The 18,528-nt window shown below is 38.5% G+C and overlaps 1 protein-coding gene across 8 annotated transcripts in view; it reads left to right on the top strand.

Moving 5' to 3' along the window:
• The first annotated feature begins 2,895 nt into the window (after positions 1-2,895).
• The window catches only part of PLPPR1 (phospholipid phosphatase related 1), a 578,428-nt gene continuing 562,795 nt past the window's right edge, over positions 2,896-18,528 (top strand). For 7 of the 8 annotated variants that reach the window (XM_087869509.1, XM_087869512.1, XM_087869514.1 and 4 more), the window contains exon 1: positions 2,897-3,074. The gene's annotated coding sequence lies outside the window, so the exon portion shown is untranslated. Of the gene's footprint in view, positions 3,075-18,528 lie in introns of all 8 variants that reach the window. The other variant, XM_087869513.1, reaches the window with a different exon arrangement.

Below are 18,528 nucleotides of genomic sequence, written 5' to 3'. Positions count from 1 at the left end.
AACATACCAAAGTTAGGAGAAAAGTGTAATGAATTGCTGTGTACCATTACCCAGACTCAACAATTACTTATCTTTTGTCAATCACATTTCATTTATCTTATTCCCTTTCTAGGTCATTATAAAGCTAAGCCTCGACATCATATCATTTTACCCATAAATGCTTCAGTATACCTCTCTAATAAATAATGACATTTAAATATATTTTTTAGATGCCACCATCACATTATCACACCTATCAAAATGTCCCCATGTCATCTAATGCATGGTTCTTACCCAAATTTCCCTGTTTGTCTTAAAAAGGTCTGTTTACAATCATTGGTCAAATGAAGACCAGACAAGGTCACATGGGTAAGAGATAACGTCTCTTCTTTTCCCTTCTCCTGTTCCAGCTTCTCCTCCTTTTCCCCCCTCTCCTTCCTCACCTCCTCTTTTGAAATAACAGCTTTTACCATTTATTTAAAAATTTGCAAACGGGAAAAAGTGAGGGAGCATCCACAGGCAAAAGCTAGATGTCTTAAATAAGGAGTTTTCTGGGTTACATTTAATTCATGAGTGTAACTCAATATTCCCTGCCACCTCCTTCCTTTCCTGTTTTGGGATCCACAGAGGAGGGAAGTGTTCAAACCTGACTTAAGCAGACTTTGTGCAAATAGGAGAATAATGACAAACAAGATGAAGTATACATTTGAATGGGGATGCAAATGTACCTTTTGAAAAATAAGAGAAGTCATAGTAAGGAAGATTAAGTGTGCATCTGAAAGGAACTTCACATATATATTTGGAAAGAAAAGAAGTCACAATATTTCCATGGTTTAGAACTTTTATTTTTAAATTTATTTACTTATTTTGTAAAGATTTTATTTCCAAGTAATCCCTACACCCAACATGGGGCTTGAACCCACAACTCTGAGATCATGAGTTGCACACTCCACCAACTGAACCAGCCAGGCACCCCTATAACTTTAAGAATAAGAGATATAAAACTCTTTTGAGTATGACCATGCTTTTGCTCATTATTCTTCCTTCCATGTAAGGTCCAATCCTCATACTTAGAGCTATACATTTGCTAGGCTGTAATTAAACTGTAAGAGACACTTGAGGGAGGTTAACTGTTCTACCCACATTGATTTTGACCACCCCCTTCTGCTTTGGCCATACTGTAGACAGAGTGATCTTTACGGATAATAATATAATCATCCTTCATAAGTGGCTTCCAGTTGCACTCAGAAGAAAACCAGCATCTTTTAGCTTAGCTTACAAGGCCTTGGATGGTTCACCCCCTGCCTGTCTCTCCAGTTTTATTTTGGGCCATTTTTATTTTCTTTCTTTTGCTTTAGGTACAATGTCCTTCTTATAGTTTCTATAGAATGTCACGTTCCCTCCTACTACACGCCTTTGCTCAGGCCATGTTTTCTGATCGGAATACTTTCCTCATCTCCCACCTTCCATCTAAGTTGGGTGACTTCTTTGTTAGAGAACCATATTCTTCTCCTACAGAGCACTTACCCAAGTTCGAGATCATTAATTCATTAATGTGATTATTTGGTTACATCTCTTTTCCCCAGTCGGGTTGTGCATTATACAGCATATATGAATGGTGGCCCTTCCCTGCTAGATCACAAACGTCCAGAAAGTCAGGGCAATGTCCATACTTTTGCACCGCTTTTACACCCCGCACATCGAAGAACTCAATACATATTTATTAATTGAAAAAATGAATACCTACCAGGGATGGACCTTATTCAGGCTCATTTCTCTAGCTTAAAAAAATTAAAGTTCTTTAGGTTTCTGTGACTCATTTATATGCATAACTTATTCTTGTTATTTGCTGGTAGTTACACTCTATAAAGTTGGCTCGAACCCTGAATTAGCCAATACTGCAGTATTGCTTGTAGAGCAAATACAGGGTTAGGTTCCTGTGAGCCTCTGCTCACATTTTTGTCAACTGATCAATATATAACCTTGTTTTGTATGTGTTTCTATTTAAAGACACTATTTAATATCATTGTTGATTTGTTAATATTGAACTCATAGCTAGCAGCACTATAACTCACGTCTGAATGAAGCTTGCCGAATACATGTATTTTCTGCATCAGGCACATCACAGCCTTCTTGCACTTAGCAACACTAGACAGCACTTCAGCCCCGTTTGGGGTCCATGTAAAATCACGAACAAAAATCACAAAAATGTGAAAAAGATGGCACTAAGTAAACCATGAAAAGGACCTTTGTAAGAAGGTAGAATGTCGGCTGTTTAACCTCATCTAAGAATGTGAACGTTGGGCAACTCAAAATTTTCCTCACTTTCTGAATGTCAGTGAATGACTGCAAGAGTTCTCTGAGTATGATTTTGGGGTTACAAATAAATTTTGGCAAATAGACAAATTTGCAAATAGGGAACCTAAGAATAAAGAAGATCAATTGTATTTGTGTATATAACAACAAAATATATACTGTATAAATACATTTTACATTTATAGATATATAAATAAATAATATATAAAATATATAAAATACATACCAACACAATTGTTATTATCTTATACATAGTGTTGAACTATTTGGCAATATATTGTATGCATGTCAACAAACATTCTTTTATAAAATATATTCTAAATGGTATTTCCCAGACTAAAGTTAATAAATGAGTGCTGGGTTATAAGGAGTCTATGGGAAGTGAGTTTGGGAAATGCTGATGTCAAGAAATTCTCTATGTCTGTGGCATTTTAAAAAAGCCAGTGCCTCAGACTCTTGCAGATATGCTTTGATGGGAACTGGGTTACAGGTGCCAAAACAGAGGCTAGAACGAGTCTCCCGTTTGCAGCTGTCTATTTTGGCTATTGTTGGTTAGTTAGCTTTTCCAAGCTCTCAGAGCCCTGTTCTGCAGGGGACTCCCTTACCTGCAGTTTCGCTCTCCGAGGCTTTCGCCTCCCTTGGCGGACCGCCTGGTCTGGAAGCGGATGCTCCTCCTTCTGACGTAGGGTCACGTTAATTACGTCAGAACGCGGGGCGTCACTCGCTGCTCTTTATCTCATCAGGCGGGCATTTTATCTTCTCACGTCATGACAAGAATGGTGAGTACAGGACAATAAGATATTTTGAGAGAGAGACCATATTCACAGAACTTTTATTGTTATACGTGTAAATTTTATTGTCGTAAGTGTATAGTGTAGCAGTATATTGTTGTAAGTGTTCTATTATTAGTTACTGTTGTTAATCTCTTACTGTGTCTAATTTGTAAATTTAACTCTATCATAGGTATGTGTATATCGGAAAAAACAATATATACAGGATTCAGTTCTATCAGGGGTTTCAGGCACACAGTAGGGTCTCAGAAGGCATCCCCCACCCATAAGGCAGACTACCTCATTGGATGAAGCACAGTTAGATTTTTTTTTTAAACGATTTTTATGTCTTTATTTGAGAGAGCGTAAGAGAGAGAGAGAGAGCACAAGCAGGGGGAGCAGCAGAGGGGGAAGCAGGCTCCCCACTGATCAGGGAGCCCGATGCGGAACTCGACCCCAGGACTCTGGGATCATGACCTGAGCCGAAGGCAGACGCTTAACCGACTAAGCCTCCCAGGCGCCCCACAGTTTGATCTTTGTGATAAACATTGACAAATGTGATTGAGCAAAATCAGGGTTTCCTATTTTTCTCCTATATTGTACAGATTTACACGCAGCTTTTGCCTGAAAAGATATAATATAAAATTCAGTAAATACCTTGGTTTAGTCAGTGCCTCTGCATCAGCTTGTTAAATTTTGCATCCCTTCAGGCCTGGTTCTGGGATTCCTCATGGCCTGTCTCTGTAGGCATGGAAAGGAGTTTAATTTGACAAGAAGCCATGGACTGTCCTCACTGCGAATAATTTCAAAATCGCTTTTCAGATGGCTCTTTTGGAAATGTCAATAATTTCTAAACTGCCAGGGCTGTAATATAAACAATGCTACCACATACACCGTTAATCATGGAGGTAATTTCTAGTTCTAGTAAAACAGACCTCGGGGAAGTTTGTCGTGGTGGCATGTTTTTCACTTGAAATTGCTAAAGGCTCCATGACAGCCCGTGCTGGTCTGCAGCCTGGCATTGGATTGTTCTTATTTCCTGAGACCCATGCATTATGGATCACGTCTGGTATGTTAAACATTATCGGATCACGAGTGCAATATCATTTCAATCACATACAACTTCTGACAGTGACTATGTATAAGTTTTGCCTTTAGAATTTATTTTCTCTCCCTGCTCCCATATTTTTTCTTTAACCTTTGGTTTGGAAAAAACACCTCAATTATTTGAGTTGAGCATATCCTCATGGTATGGTTTTTATGTGCTTTGTTTAATACTCTATAATTATACAAAACCTAACAGATAATGTGAGTTGATCATTGTGCTGTCCTGATTTTCTTTTCTCTTTTATATTTATGTGCTAAATCCAGATGCCAACAAAAATAAATTGCAGATGGAAAAATTGATTATGAAAAAAACTCCCTATAAGAACCCACAGGATACGATCAAAATTGCAGAGACAAACCCATGGCCTTCGTACTTCCCTTATTAAAGGAGAATGAAAGTAAATAAACTTAAATAGAATTAAAAGGTAAACAACAAACTCTAAAAAGCTCTTACAAAGCAATACGAGAAAGTACAAATATCCCAGAAGAAAAATAGATGAGAGAAGGGCTGTCAAGAAGGCAGCCTACATGCAAACAGTTTTTAGGTCCCCAGAAAGGAAAGACTATCTAAAACATTTTCGGATGGTCCTGTTGGAGGAGGTCATGAGAGGACATGACTGCTGGCTGACCCACAAGCTGGATGTGGGCAGTGGGAGGCTCCTCACCCCCTCCCCTTTCCTAGGGTTGTACAATCTGCTCCATCTGCCCACCATTCCCACAGCAGGAGCCATTTCCAAGGCTGCAGCCTTGACAGAGTAAGGTGCTGTTGGGACTGTCTGGTGGTGTACGGGAGGGAACCCTGTGAAGGCATCTATATAAACTTAAGATTTTGGTGGGCCAGTGTGGAAATCTCTTCGCCTTACGGCTGCTTGAGACAGGCCTCCTCAGGAAGTTCCCTTGCTTTTTAAACCTGCCACCTGCCAATCTGGAGTGGCCTGTCTCTTTTTTCCGTCTCTCTTCACCCTGCGTTTGCGAACCATCAGGTACTTGCTTTGGAACTCCTTGACCACCAGAACTGTGTGATTTGTGCCAGTTATCTTCCTTTTCTTATGCTTTGGTAAAAGATATGAAAAGGCAATTTATAAAAGGACAATTACAGATGCTAATAGGTCTAATAAGTGTTCATACTTATTAAAGAATAAATATAATGCAAAATAAATGTAATACTGATCTGCCACTTTGTCCTACCAAATTGGCAAAAATATAAAAGGATAGTATCCAGGTGGCCAAGGGTGTAGGAAAATTAGCATTTTTTTACTACCTGTGGAAGTGTAAGCTGATTCAGCTTTTCTGAAGGACGAGTGGACCCTGTGCATCATGAATCTCTTGATCCATTAATTTCATATCCAGGATTTTATCCTGAGGAAATTAGGGATGTGTGTAAAGATAGATAAGGATTTCTTGCAGCGGGCGCCTGGGTAGCGCAGTCGTTAAAGCGTCTGCCTTCGGCTCAGGGCGTGATCCTGGCGTACCGGGATCGAGTCCCACATCGGGCTCCTCTGCTGTGAGCCTGCTTCTTCCTCTCCCACTCCCCCTGCTGTGTTCCCTCTCTCTCTGGCTGTCTCTCTGTCACATAAATAAATAAAATCTTTAAAAAAAAAAAAAAAAAAGGATTTCTTGCAGCGTTTGTAAGAGGGGAACATAGGCTACCATGCAGTCAATAAACATATTCATTGCTGTCATTCTCAAACATTTACTAGAATCCAAGACTGTACTATACAAAATTGTACTAAGTAAATTTAATATCCCACCTATGAAGTCAGAATTTTAAAAATTGTGGTAGGAAGAGGTTATATAATTTATAAAAAGGTCACATGGTTAAGAATTAGTAAAGCTTAAGGGTGCCTGGGTGGCTCAGTCGGTTAAGCAACTGCCTTCAGCTCGGGTCATGATCCCAGCGTCTTGGGATCAAGTCCTGTACCGGGCTCCCTGCTCAGCTAGGAGTCTGCTTCTCCCTCTCCCTCTGCTGCCCCCCCTTGCTTGTGCTTTCTCTGTCTCTCTCAATCTGTCAAATAAATTTAAAAAACTTAAAAAAAAATAAAGAATTAGAAAAGCTTAAGTGAAACCCCAATCTTTACTATAATGAATGTCCTCTATCCCTGAACAAGTATACTTAATGACATAAGGAAATGTCTGTAATATATTGCTCTATGAAAAAATACCAGGCTATGTCCAATTTCTCTAATAGATATAGGACTCTTCAGATTTTCTGATACTTTTGCTGAGTTATGTTTTTTTAAGAATTAGTCCATTTAATTATTTCAAATTTTTTGGCATACAGTTGTTAGTATTTCCTTACGTTTTAATGTCTAGAGAATTGCAATTAACGTCCATTTTTGTTCCTGTTTTTTGGCTTTTTGCTTGGTTTTGGTGGGGGTTTGTTAGTTTTTGTAGGCCTTTCAGGGAAGCAACCTTTTGCTTTTTCAATTTTCTTATATGGTTGTTTTTTATTTAATTAATTTCTGATCTTTGTTTTTTCCTCTCTTCAGCTTTTTAGGTTTAATTTTACATCCCTTCTCTTACTGACTTCATCGGATGAGTGCTGAGATCATTGATTTTTAGCTTTTCTCAATTTTCTTAGATGCACATTTAAGGGCATGGATGTCCTTCTAAGTGGCATTAGTTCTTCATCTGTAAAAAATGAATGTGTAGTTTAAAGAAAATTATTGTCATTCATCTCAAATATTTCTCACTTTCATGATCTTCTTTAACCCATGAGCCATTTAGAAGGGCATTGGTTAATGTCCAAACATATGGGGATTTTTTAGTAATTTTTTTTAGTACTAATTATTAGTCTAATTCCACTGCAGTTAGTGAGGACATGACATATATTACTTAAATCTTCTGAAATTGGTTGAAACTTGATTTTGGCTCAGATCTGAGACTATTTGGTAAATATCCTCTGGTATTTGAAAAGAATGTGTTGTTGACATTAGCTGGGTATTCTGCTCTTGGTTTGTCCATTAAGTCATTTGCTAATCTTGTCCAAACCTATATCCTTACTGATGTCATACTTGCTTTTTCTATGAGTTACTGAGAAGAATGTGCTCGAGTCTCTAACCATGATGTGGATTTTTGTATTCTTTTATTTCTGCCAGTTTTAGGCTTTATGTATTTCGAGGTAATGTTCTTAGATTCATAATACAAATGTAGGCATCGTATTTTCCCTTTAGATCTATGCTTTTATCATCATAAAAAACGTCCCTCTTGGGATGCCTGGGTGGCTCAGTTGGTTAAGTGTCTGCCTTCCGCTCTGGTCGTGATCCCAGGGTCCTGGGATTGAGTCCCGCGTGGGGCTCCTTGCTCGGTGGGGAGTCTGCTTCTCCTTCCGCCCTTCGCCATGCTTGCTCTCTCTCTCTTACTCTGTCTCTCTCTCAAATAAATAAATAAAAAATATATATATTTTAAAAAGTCCCTCTTTCCATCTGAAGAGTAGTGCTTCTTGACTTGAAGTTTGCTTTATCTTATGGTAGTAAAGCTCTACCAACCTTCTTTTAGTGAGTGTTTGCATGGTGTATATAATTTTCCACCTTTTTATTTCCAACCTCACTTATTTATGATGTATCTTTTCTATGTAATTGAGTTGCTTATTTTTTTTTTGAAGATTGTATTTATTATTTATTTGAGAGAGAGAGCACATAAGCCGGGGGGCGGGGGGGGGGGGGGAGAAGCAGGATCCCCACTGAGCAGGGAGCTGGATGTGGGGCTTGATCCCAGGACCCTAGGATCATGACCTGAGCTGAAGGCAGACGCTTAATCCACTGAGTCACCCAGACGTGCCAAGCTGCTTATTTTTAATGACAGTCTGACTGCACCAGCAGCTGGAAAAAGCGGAATGGATAACTTTTTCTAAAGTTATGTATTTGATCTGTTCACATTCAATGTATTATTGATATATTGGGTATAAAACTATCATCTTCATACTTATTTGTCCTACTAGTCTAAGTTCTTTTTCTTACCTTCTTTCCGTTAATCAAATACATATTAAAGCATTGTATGTATTACTACTTTTACCAGTTCTGGATAATGCAAAGATGGTAGAGCACCCCCCTCTTGCCTTATGTGCTACTAATGTCAAGGTTATTAATGATATATTTTAAACTTCATACGACGTTATTCCTGTTATATCCTCATCAAATATTTACTTAAATATACTGACATACTTTACCCTTTCCGTTGTTCTGCCTTCTATTCCGCATCTTGGCGCTTCTTTCTGGGATGATTTTTCTTTCTCTTGAAGCACCCCCTTTTGTATTTCCATGAGTGCATTTGTGCTAATCACACATCTTCTCATTTTTCGTATTAAATGTATTTTGCCTTGAACTTTGAAGGATATTTTTGGTGGATATAGAATTCTATGTTAGGAGGTGTTTCCTTTACCACTTTGGGGATATCATTCCATTGTCTTCTTGCTTTTTTTCTTTCCTGTCGAGCAGTCAGCTGATGATTGTTCTTTTAAAGGTAATATATATCTTTTCCTCTGGTTGATTTGAAGATTTTCTCTTTCTTTTTCAGTTTGAGAATGCTGTGCTCACGGGGTGGTTTGCTTTGTATTTACTCTTCCTGGAGTTTATAGCACCTCTTGGTGTTTTTACATTTTTTGGGGGGCAGAGTTTTGCCATTATTTCTTCAAACACCGCTTCTGCTTTATTTTTCTTTTTCTTGGACACTTTCATCATATCCCATGCATCTTTTAGGAACATTTCTCTGTTTTTTCGTTTTGATTTTCCATGCTTCGGTGTATATAGTCTCCTCTGATGTTCTCTTCACTAATTGTCTTTTCAGTTGTGTGTCATCTCTTGTTGCCAATTTACCATGTTTTATTTTTCAATTCTAGGCTTTCTGTTTATTTTCTGCTTTCTGGTTCTCTGAAATTCTCCATCTTCTCAATCAGTTATTGATTGAACATAGTTTATCTGTCTTTGATACTTCAATGTTTGTATCACTTGTGAGTTTATTTCTATCATTTTTTTCTTGATTTTCAGATAAAGCTATTCTCTTATATGCCTTTTCTATTTTAAATTGAGGGGCAGGCATCGTTTACGAAAAATTTTAGAGATAATTTGAGGCTCTGGGTGATGTTTTTTCTCCCAGGAAGATTTCCTTTGGCTTCTGTATACAGTTCATTTGGACAGAATCAATGTCATCCCATCAGAACCTGAGACCAGAGTCAAATCTGAGCTTCAGTTCTTGTGAGAACTAGTCTGTTCCTAATTCACCGTTATGCTCTTTCAGAATCTCACAGAAAGTACAGAGTGTTTACTGAGCCCCTCCTTTTTGGCATGCCTTCAACTCAAATTTTTATTCCCCTAGTCCTGTGAGAGTGAAGAAAATTGTGCTTACCTTCTCAGCTTCATATTTGTTGTTTATTGTTTTCAGAACTGGCATTTTGCCTGGAGGGAAGAGTGCCCTGAGTTTTGGAATTACCTTCTTGGTTTCCTTCTTCTCTTTAATCTTGGTCCCACAGGTTCTCACTGCCTTGGTAGTTCTTTGAGACCAACGTTTATTTCAAATATATATTTTAAAAAAACACTTTGTTCATCTTTTTGTGGTTCTCGATAGGATGGTTATTCTGAAACTACCCTTGAAGTGGAAACTCTGTTTTTTCTCTATTCATATAAATATGCACAGACAAAAGACTGAAAGAATTTAAAACTTTTGTAGGAATATGGGTACTTTATTTTCTTTTTTACTTCCTTGTGATGTATATGTTTTCTGAAAAGGACATGGATTGGTTAGATTTACTAAAATTAACATATATAAATATGACATTAAAATTGGTATATAATAAGACAATAGTAGTAGCATTTATTTGTAACTGTTTAGAAATATTAGTATAAAAGTAAAAGATACATAAACCAAATCACCCATAATCCTCTATCTAAACTTACCTTTTAATTTCTAGTCTGTGCCTTTATTTCGTGTACAGATATAACAGTGCACATATTAAATGAGTGTTCATAACAGTGAGTTTTAATAATGTACTTTGGAAAAAAATAGCCTTCATATATTTTTTCTAATACCATGTTTCTAATTCTGGCCCAACAGCTTATCATTCTTTGTCTAGAACTAAAAAGATTGGCACATTTATAGATTTCTTGTTCTACCCAAAAGGTATATAGTTAAAATATTGAATAAAGTGGGTAAAAACTTCACTGTAAGATGTGAATGGTATCTTTCTACAATTTTTTTTTTTTTCCAAATCGGAAGAGGCATTGGAGAATTTTGCTTTAGAATATTACATTTGACATTGCCAGCCTTTAAAAGCTTTCTTTCAGCCTGGATAGATTATTTCTGCTCTTTATTTGAAATCCATTTATCAAACCCTAGATGTATTTCCCTCCCCAGAACAATGCCTATGTCTCATTAATGGTGACAGTATTGATCTTTAATAATACTAGACTCCGATGACTTGAAATCTTTTGATGATATCGCTATTATCCCTTATAAACTTTTGGAAAAGGCAAATTAGTAGTCAGATTCACTTTATTATCATTATGTTTACAGGCATCTTAATGAAATTCATGGCAATATAAAAGGAAGCTAAAATTTAATTGAAGATTCCCATTAAAAGTGGAAAAATTCCAACATTTTTGGTAGTTAGGTAATAGTAGGAGAATATAGGAAATAAAAATGGGTTTTGTTCTCTGAAATAAGAAGTTTCAAACATTAGTGAACATTAGTGAACCGGAAGACAATTTTCTCTGAAAATGGTACTAGTAATTCTTGGTACATTAAAACATCAGTCATATTATGAAAAAGCCATAGGGCCAGATATCCACTCTTGGCCAGATATCTGCTCTGTTGAAAATGTAGTGACTCTAAATTATGTAGTGAATTTTACTTTTCTGAATGGCTCCAGTAAGGAACTCATAATAGAATGCCAGCTCTGGAAACTTATTTAGAGGTCATAGAACCCTAACCTTTCATTTTCTGGATGAGACTCAAGAGGTCTTTTCAGGCATCTGATTGGCAGGCAATTTCATGAAAACTCCTAGAATAGTAGTTAGCCTTGAGCAAATGTTCTACAAATGTTCTTTTTTTCCTTTTTCCTAGAACAAAGAAACCTAGTGTCCCCATTCTTGGGATAAGCACATCATGACTTGTTTGTTGTATTAATCATCTAATCTGTGATAAAAAGCAACCCCCAAATCTCAGTGGCAAATAACAATGAAGATTTATTTCTTCGTGCCATTGCATGTCCTCTGTGGATGGGTTGAAGCTTGCCACTATTGCTGCTGGTTGCCTGCACTTGCAGCTGTGGCCAGGGCTCTGTTCCATATGGCTCTTCTCCATGAGTCCTCATTTTGGAATCCAGGCTAAGGGGCATCCCATCTAGGATATGCTATACTTTGGGCAGAGATTAAAAAGCAAGAGCAGGCCTCTTAAATAAGCTCCTGCTTGGAGTGAGCATGCTGTCATTCCTGCTGACATTTATTGGCCAGTCAAGTCCATGGTGAAGTCTGATTATGGGCAGTGAGATGTGTTCTGCCTTGCGGGAATCATGGCAAACAACAAAGATGTGTAATTGTCTTGCAGGGTAGGGAGCAAATTGTTGCCAACAATCATATGAGCTACCCTGCAATTGACAAATATTTTAATGTGGTGCCTTTATTTGACCTGCTATTCTTTCTCAATTCCAGCTCTGCAGAAATGCAAGACGCTGACTCTTGCTACATTTTCTATGACAGAACTGAGGTCTAATTTTTTCGTATTAGATTAATCATTTTCGGTTACTTGGGAAGAATGTTTTCCAAAGCTGCAACAGAATTTGAGGAGCATCTGCAGTGATCAATTCTCCTTTGAATCAAATTGTTTTTACTAAACTTGAGGATGTTAATTTTCTTATTAAAAAAAATGCTTGCTGGAAGAGGGACATTATGTGCAGGAGACTGTTGTCTTTTATCTTCTGAAGGAAGACTTGAAAGCCTTCAACTGAATCCTCAGAGAAAGTTTAAACTTTAGGTGGCTAAGTATTACTGGTCATGCTCATATAAAGATGAAAAGCCAGGGGAACAAAGGGTATTTGTCCACACAGTCTTTAAAAAATGTTTTAAAGGTCAATTTTACAATCAAGAGGGTATTACAATCCCTCAGGAGCATTCTTCAAAGTTTATTTTTAAGGAGAGGGGAGCTCTGTGTAAAGTGAGGGTAAGGTAGGGGAAAGGAATGGAGAAGAAAAGGGGATTAGTTATCTAGGGTCTACTATATTTCTCTTATATTACCAAAAATGAATTTAAACATCACAGCAAATCTTTAATGGATGGTTGGGTGAAGACAGGTGTTACAGTGAGAGAAAGGCAAAGGGTCATCATTCTCCTGTCCGAGAATTGGATGATCTCTTCAGATTCTTCACAGTAAAATTTGTCTACCTATCATGTATATATCTGTATCTATTCAGTGATAAGTACATTCACATTTTCAGGGGCTGAGAGAGGGAAGAATAGGACTTCAAAGGATATAAAGTGACTCTAAGGAAGGGGCTCATCGAGGTAAAGAGGGCAGATGGAGGCAGAGGAATGATGAGACAGGCAGGGCCAGAGATCTGTGTGATTCCCTAGAACATTTGCCTTCTCTTTCCTCATTGTTCACAAGAGCCATATCGGTGGAAAGAGAATTTGCTGTCATTTTGAATGTAAATGGGAAATGTGCATCTGTTCAGAGTGCTATTAAAAAAAGAATCACATCAAATTACAGGGTATGAAGTGGTAAGTCATTTGAGTGAATTACCTACTAAATGTCAGTCATGACCTAATAATATGTTTTCCTTTATATGGAAAAGCAGTGCCATTCCCCTGCAATCACTAGGACTGCTTCTACCTGATCTTGCTTTGTTCCTTCGTCACCAGCTGAAATGAGGGGTCAGGCGGCAGTCATGAAACACAGTGACCCTGAATAGCCATCATAAGAACTGATGCTTGGCCATGGCTTCATTTACACCTTGCCTGGTGTTCTGAGATTAATCAGCCTCAGGCAAGAATCTGATAGTTGAATAATTACATAATGCTTATTTTCATAATACTCAAGACCATGAGTTGTTATTAAAGAATGTGTGCAGTTTTTTTCTCTTAATTTTTTTAGGTATAATTTTTACAGATGGCAAACAGTAGTATAAACAGTTACAGTGGGATTTTCAAGGCTCTGTAACATTCTATTCAGATGTGAGAATTTTATTCCATCCCATTTAGTCTGAGTTTTTGAAAATAACTTTTCTTTAGAAGAGGTTGCATTTGCTACTAAGTGGGCACAAGCATCCTTGATGTTTGTTGGCAGTGATCATCTATCTATCTAACGACTTAAAAGCACCACTCAGGAGCTCACCCCTCAATCCCTTTACCCTTAGCTTCTCATGCTTTCAACTCAACAAACCCTCTTCTGAACTTCTCTTCTGTTTAAAATCCAGAAACTATAAATTTTACAGACCTGTGTCCTCCAGACCCAGGCAATGGCATTTTCAAATACTATAGCACATTGTGAAAATCCTGATTTCTTCATCCTCATAAAGAGTGCTTAAATGGTGGACTTTCTTCAGCACATCCGTGAACTTTGTTGTCAACATACTGGCTTCTGTGCTTTTATGCCTGCCCTTACCACAGAGTCCCCAGCTTTATTTTCTCCAACACCTGCCTGCAGCTGGACATTGGAAAGCCCAGGAGTGTTGCAGTGAGAGCTGGTCCAGTGAGGGTCAGAAGGGCAGCAGACTCAGCCTTCGTATTTCATCTAAGTTGAAATTAAACTTTGCTTCAGACCAGACCTGGGGTGTGTCTTCCGTGAAGCTGGTGTTTGCAGTAGGTTATCTACCCTCAGCCCATATTTCATGTCCATGTGAATGAGAAACCCCTGGATCTCAGTGTAGTCCCTCTCCTGCTGGCCTTATGTTGTTACCTTTGCTTCATGCCTGAGCCAGAGTGCTTTGAAATTTATGTGTGACTGTAATATAGCCTTGTGGGTAAAAATTTGGGTTCTGGAGTTAGGATGACATGATTTTAAATTCTTGTTCTATAGTTTACTAGTGGAGTGACCATGGGAAATTATCAACTTCTCTACAAGCGTCAGCTTTTCTCACCTATAAAATGAAGATAAGGGGCACTTGGTGGCTCAGTTGGTTAAGCGTCTGCCTTTGGCTCAGGTCATGATCCTAGGGTCCTGGGATCGAGCTCTTCATTGGGCTCCCTGCTTAGCGGGGAGCCTGCTTCTCCCTCTGCCTGCTACTTCCCCTGCTTGTGCTTTTCTCTCTCAAATAAATACATAAAATCTTTAAAAATAACTAAAATAAAATGAAGATAATAATAGTACCTCCCTTAGAGGATTGTTGAAGGATTAAGTGAAATAATGCATGTCAGATGCTTGGCATCCAATGGTGGTTCAATAAGTGTTAGCTATTATTATTATGACTGACATGTCGACTATTTGGCCCAAGCTGTACAGGTAGCTATAATTCTAAAGCTCCTTATGGGTAGAGGCTGATGGGTCCACCTGGCATATTAGTTAATGTTAATTAAATGAGTAAATGATGGGAATGCCCTTGTTATAGAGTTGGTTTTTAAAGTTAGAGATTGAAAGAGGACCAGAGTTGGTTGTTCTTTAGAAATATTTTTGATTGCTCTCTGAATATAAGGTCTTGTTACTGATGTAATAAGGTACAGTTTTTTCCCTTCAGGGAAGTCACATTCTTCTGTGTGACAGCGTAGTGGTGAACAAAACTAATACAGTGAAGGCAGAAGGAGTAAAGCAGATCTAGTAGGATTATGAGATCCTAATTATAATATCCATAAAGTGATTATAAACCAAGTATGTTTTCTTAAAAATGGAAATACCATCATTATTTGTTTGTCAAATTATTGAAACAAATTCAGAAAACATGGAAAAGTATAAAAGATAAGATTAAATCACTTATAACGTATCTGTAGATAATTACTACTTAAAAACATATGGTCATCTAGAAACTTGCTTTTCAGTGTGTGGTTTGCAGATCAACAGTATGGGCCTCACCTGGGAGCTTGTTAGAAAAGTCCCCTCTTTACCCCCATCCAAGACCTAGAATTAGAATGTGCATTTATCGGGGGCGCCTGGGTGGCACAGCGGTTAAAGCGTCTGCCTTCGGCTCAGGGCGTGATCCTGGTGATCTGGGATCGAGCCCCACATCAGGCTCCTCTGCTATGAGCCTGCTTCTTCCTCTCCCACTCCCCCTGCTTGTGTTCCCTCTCTCACTGGCTGTCTCTATCTCTGTCAAATAAATAAATAAAATCTTAAAAAAAAAAAAGAATGTGCATTTATCAAGATCCTCAGCTAATTTTTATGTAAATAAAAGTCTGAGAAGCATTGATGGCATAAACTATATAATATATACCAAACTGAATTAATTCTCCACATGCTGGACTTCTCTTTTGGCAATTTAGAGATTAGATAACCTGAAAACTTTCCTGCTACAGAATGCCTGAGAAACTAGGTAAAATATAACAGATATCTATTTGAAGGATAACTGAGTGCAAGAGAAAGAGAAATTGTTAAGGACCAAAACAAAAACTAAAGACAGGAGTAAGTGGATGCTGAAATACGAGTTGCCCTGAGAAATGTTTTCAGTAGTCAAGGAGCTTAGGTTTCAGTAACGTTGGTAGTTTGAGTAGTTTTGAGAGCTTGTGCTAAGGATGTGGCACCCATGGAATGGAACTCTACTCTAAGGCCATGTTCCTCAAAGGCCGAATGGCCAGGAAAGGGCAAACTAGAAAAAAAAATTAATCCACATACAAAGGGAAATTGTAATTTGTGTGTCTCCATCTGAGCTCTGGGCAGGGAAAAGGTATTCTCTGAGAACGTGTAATCACAGTCCTTTTACTCACCTTGGACATTGGATTCATATCCAGTAATCCTCAAGCCAAGAAGTTAATATGAAAGTCCTAATTTGGGAAGAGCCCCAAGGCATCTGAAAGAAGCAAACACACATCCTCAACTCAGCCCCAAGGGTGTCCCTAGGTGCACTAAACGTAGCTTTTAATGTGAAAGTACACAACACAAAGGAAACAATCCACCTTGAGTTAGAGTCATGAGAAACAGGTGGCAGAATTAGAACTTCAAGTATTTTGAATGATACAGTTATTGGGTGTAAAATAGAAAAGTATGTTAAGATGACTTTTTAAAAACAGAATGGAATAAAAACCACCAGAAACAAGATATTACATACTCTAGTAATTTCCTGCAACTTCCATTTGTTCCCCTTAACATCTCTTGAGAATCATTTTATCATCCTAAGACCGCACATGTTCAGGACATGGATCAGCTCATCAGTTCAGCAGTAAATAAGAGAAAGAAGAAAGCATAGTCACATACTGACCCTTTTCTACATGGCAGTTCCACCTGCCAGCTTATGTGGTATGGTATGTGCCCTGGAATATGACTCATAATTAGAATTTTCTGTCTTTGGAGAAGAGAATGGGGGGAGGGTGGGTTCAGAGCAGGGGTGTGAGGTGGGCAGGGGAAGTAAGAGAGAAGCCCATAAAAGTATGTCTTCTCATAGAAGACTGCAACATCAGAGAGTGTGTTTAGGGGGAAAAAGGATTCCATTGAATTCTTTCCTTTTAATGAATTTCCTCTTGCTGTGTATGTTGTAATTGTGTTAATTAAAAAACAGATCAAAGTGCATGTCAGCAGTGAAGACCTTGACCTGTTTATGTGATGATTAAAAATGAAATGATCTACAAGCCCTTGTTTTCCAAAGCCCTCAGGATTGATCAGTTTGAGAACCAGTAATGATTGTTTGCCATCCTGGGGCACCTGGGTGGCTCAGTCAAGTAAGTGTCTGCCTTCTGCTCAGGTCATGATCTCAGGTTCCTGGGATCAAGTCCTGCACAGGGCTCTCTGCTCAACGGTGACTCTGCTTCTCCCTCTCCCTCTCCCTCTGTAACCTCTCTCGCTTTTGCTGTCTCTCAAATAAAGAAATAAAATCTTAAAAAAAAATGATTGCTTGCCATCCTGAGGCAACACAAAACCCACAAATGAACATTAATACAGCTTTTGCTACTGTGTGTTCTTCACCCACCTAAGGCTTCTGCTTCTCTTCCCCCATGTTGCTGACCTTGGTAATTGATCCCTCAGAAGAGGAAAGGCACTATTCCACTGACATTGGCATTTCTCTTCTGAATGGAGGTTTAGAAAAGCTTCCTCATCCCTTAGGAACTCAGAAGCATCCTAGCTTCTTCATGCTGAGGACTTTCTACCCCTCCAGAGACTCTCTTGGACCAGAACTAAGAAGACCCTTGCTAGCTGTCTTGTGCATGGTCTCCATCTGGTCCACAGAAAATAGTCACATATCTTTTGTTTCACAAACTCCAGGAATATAGACTGCCCCAAGCAGCCACATCTCATTTGCTTTTCTACCAAAGCCTCTAGCTAGCTGGTTCTTGCCTTTTAGATTTTTCGGGTGGGGGGGAGGGAGTCAGTCTATAGTCCCCATCACTAGGGGCCAAATATTAAGGTCTGTAAGTGGTCTTCTTAATTTGATTTGCAGATCTTCTATTTTGATTTGCAGGGATGGGGGAAGCAGCCCCCAGTTTACTACTTAGGAGAGAGGATGGGCCTCTTGATACACCAATAACTTTCTCCAAACCTCCTCATATCTGACTTCTGACCCTTTTGTATCTTGATATAGCCGAGGAAGTAGGAGACATATGACTTTTTTTTAATTACATTTTTGATTTTGACATGGTTATAAATTCACATGCAGTTCTATGAAATAATTCAGACAGATCCTGTATAACTTTACTCACTTTTCCCCAGTGATAACTTCTTGCAAAATTAAAGTACAGTATCACAGCCAGCACACTGATATCAGTACAGTCAAGATACAGGACGGTTCCATCCTCACAAGGTTTTGGCTAGAGAGTGCAGACTTTTGGGGGGGTCACTGTCATTGGTGTTTCTGGGTTGCTGGCTTTTTCAGCTCTACTCTGGGATTTATGAGGCAAAAACATAAGCCAGGAAACTCACCTCTGTGTTACTCCCTAGCTGCCCCATCTTTTCTCTCTGCCTTTCAGGGACTTTCATTTGTTCTATGTATGATGTCCAGGGTTTTTAGTTGTAACTTAGTGGGAAAGACAGGGAGAAATAGGTCAGGTCCATCTTCCCAGAAGTAGAAGTCCATGTAGCTGTTTTTTAATCACCTCTTTTGCAAGTTCTCAGCAAGCTTTGCCTTTCACTGGGGGCACGGCTTTTATGTCTCGGTGCCTCAGCCCAAATTTCCTATTAGCAGTTAGTTATACACATGTGATGAAAAGAGAGCTACAAAATGTATTCTCAACAGTCGTGATTGTGAAATGTGCCTGTGTTCTGTTTTAGCAGCAACATATAAGCATGTTCCTAG

The sequence above is a fragment of the Ursus americanus genome, chromosome 18, assembly GCF_024610735.1.
Source record: "Ursus americanus isolate L20-20 chromosome 18, mUrsAme1.1.p, whole genome shotgun sequence".
NCBI lineage: Eukaryota > Metazoa > Chordata > Mammalia > Carnivora > Ursidae > Ursus > Ursus americanus.
Note: the sequence above shows the minus strand (reverse complement) of the source record. Positions and strands in the feature narration are given on the sequence as shown.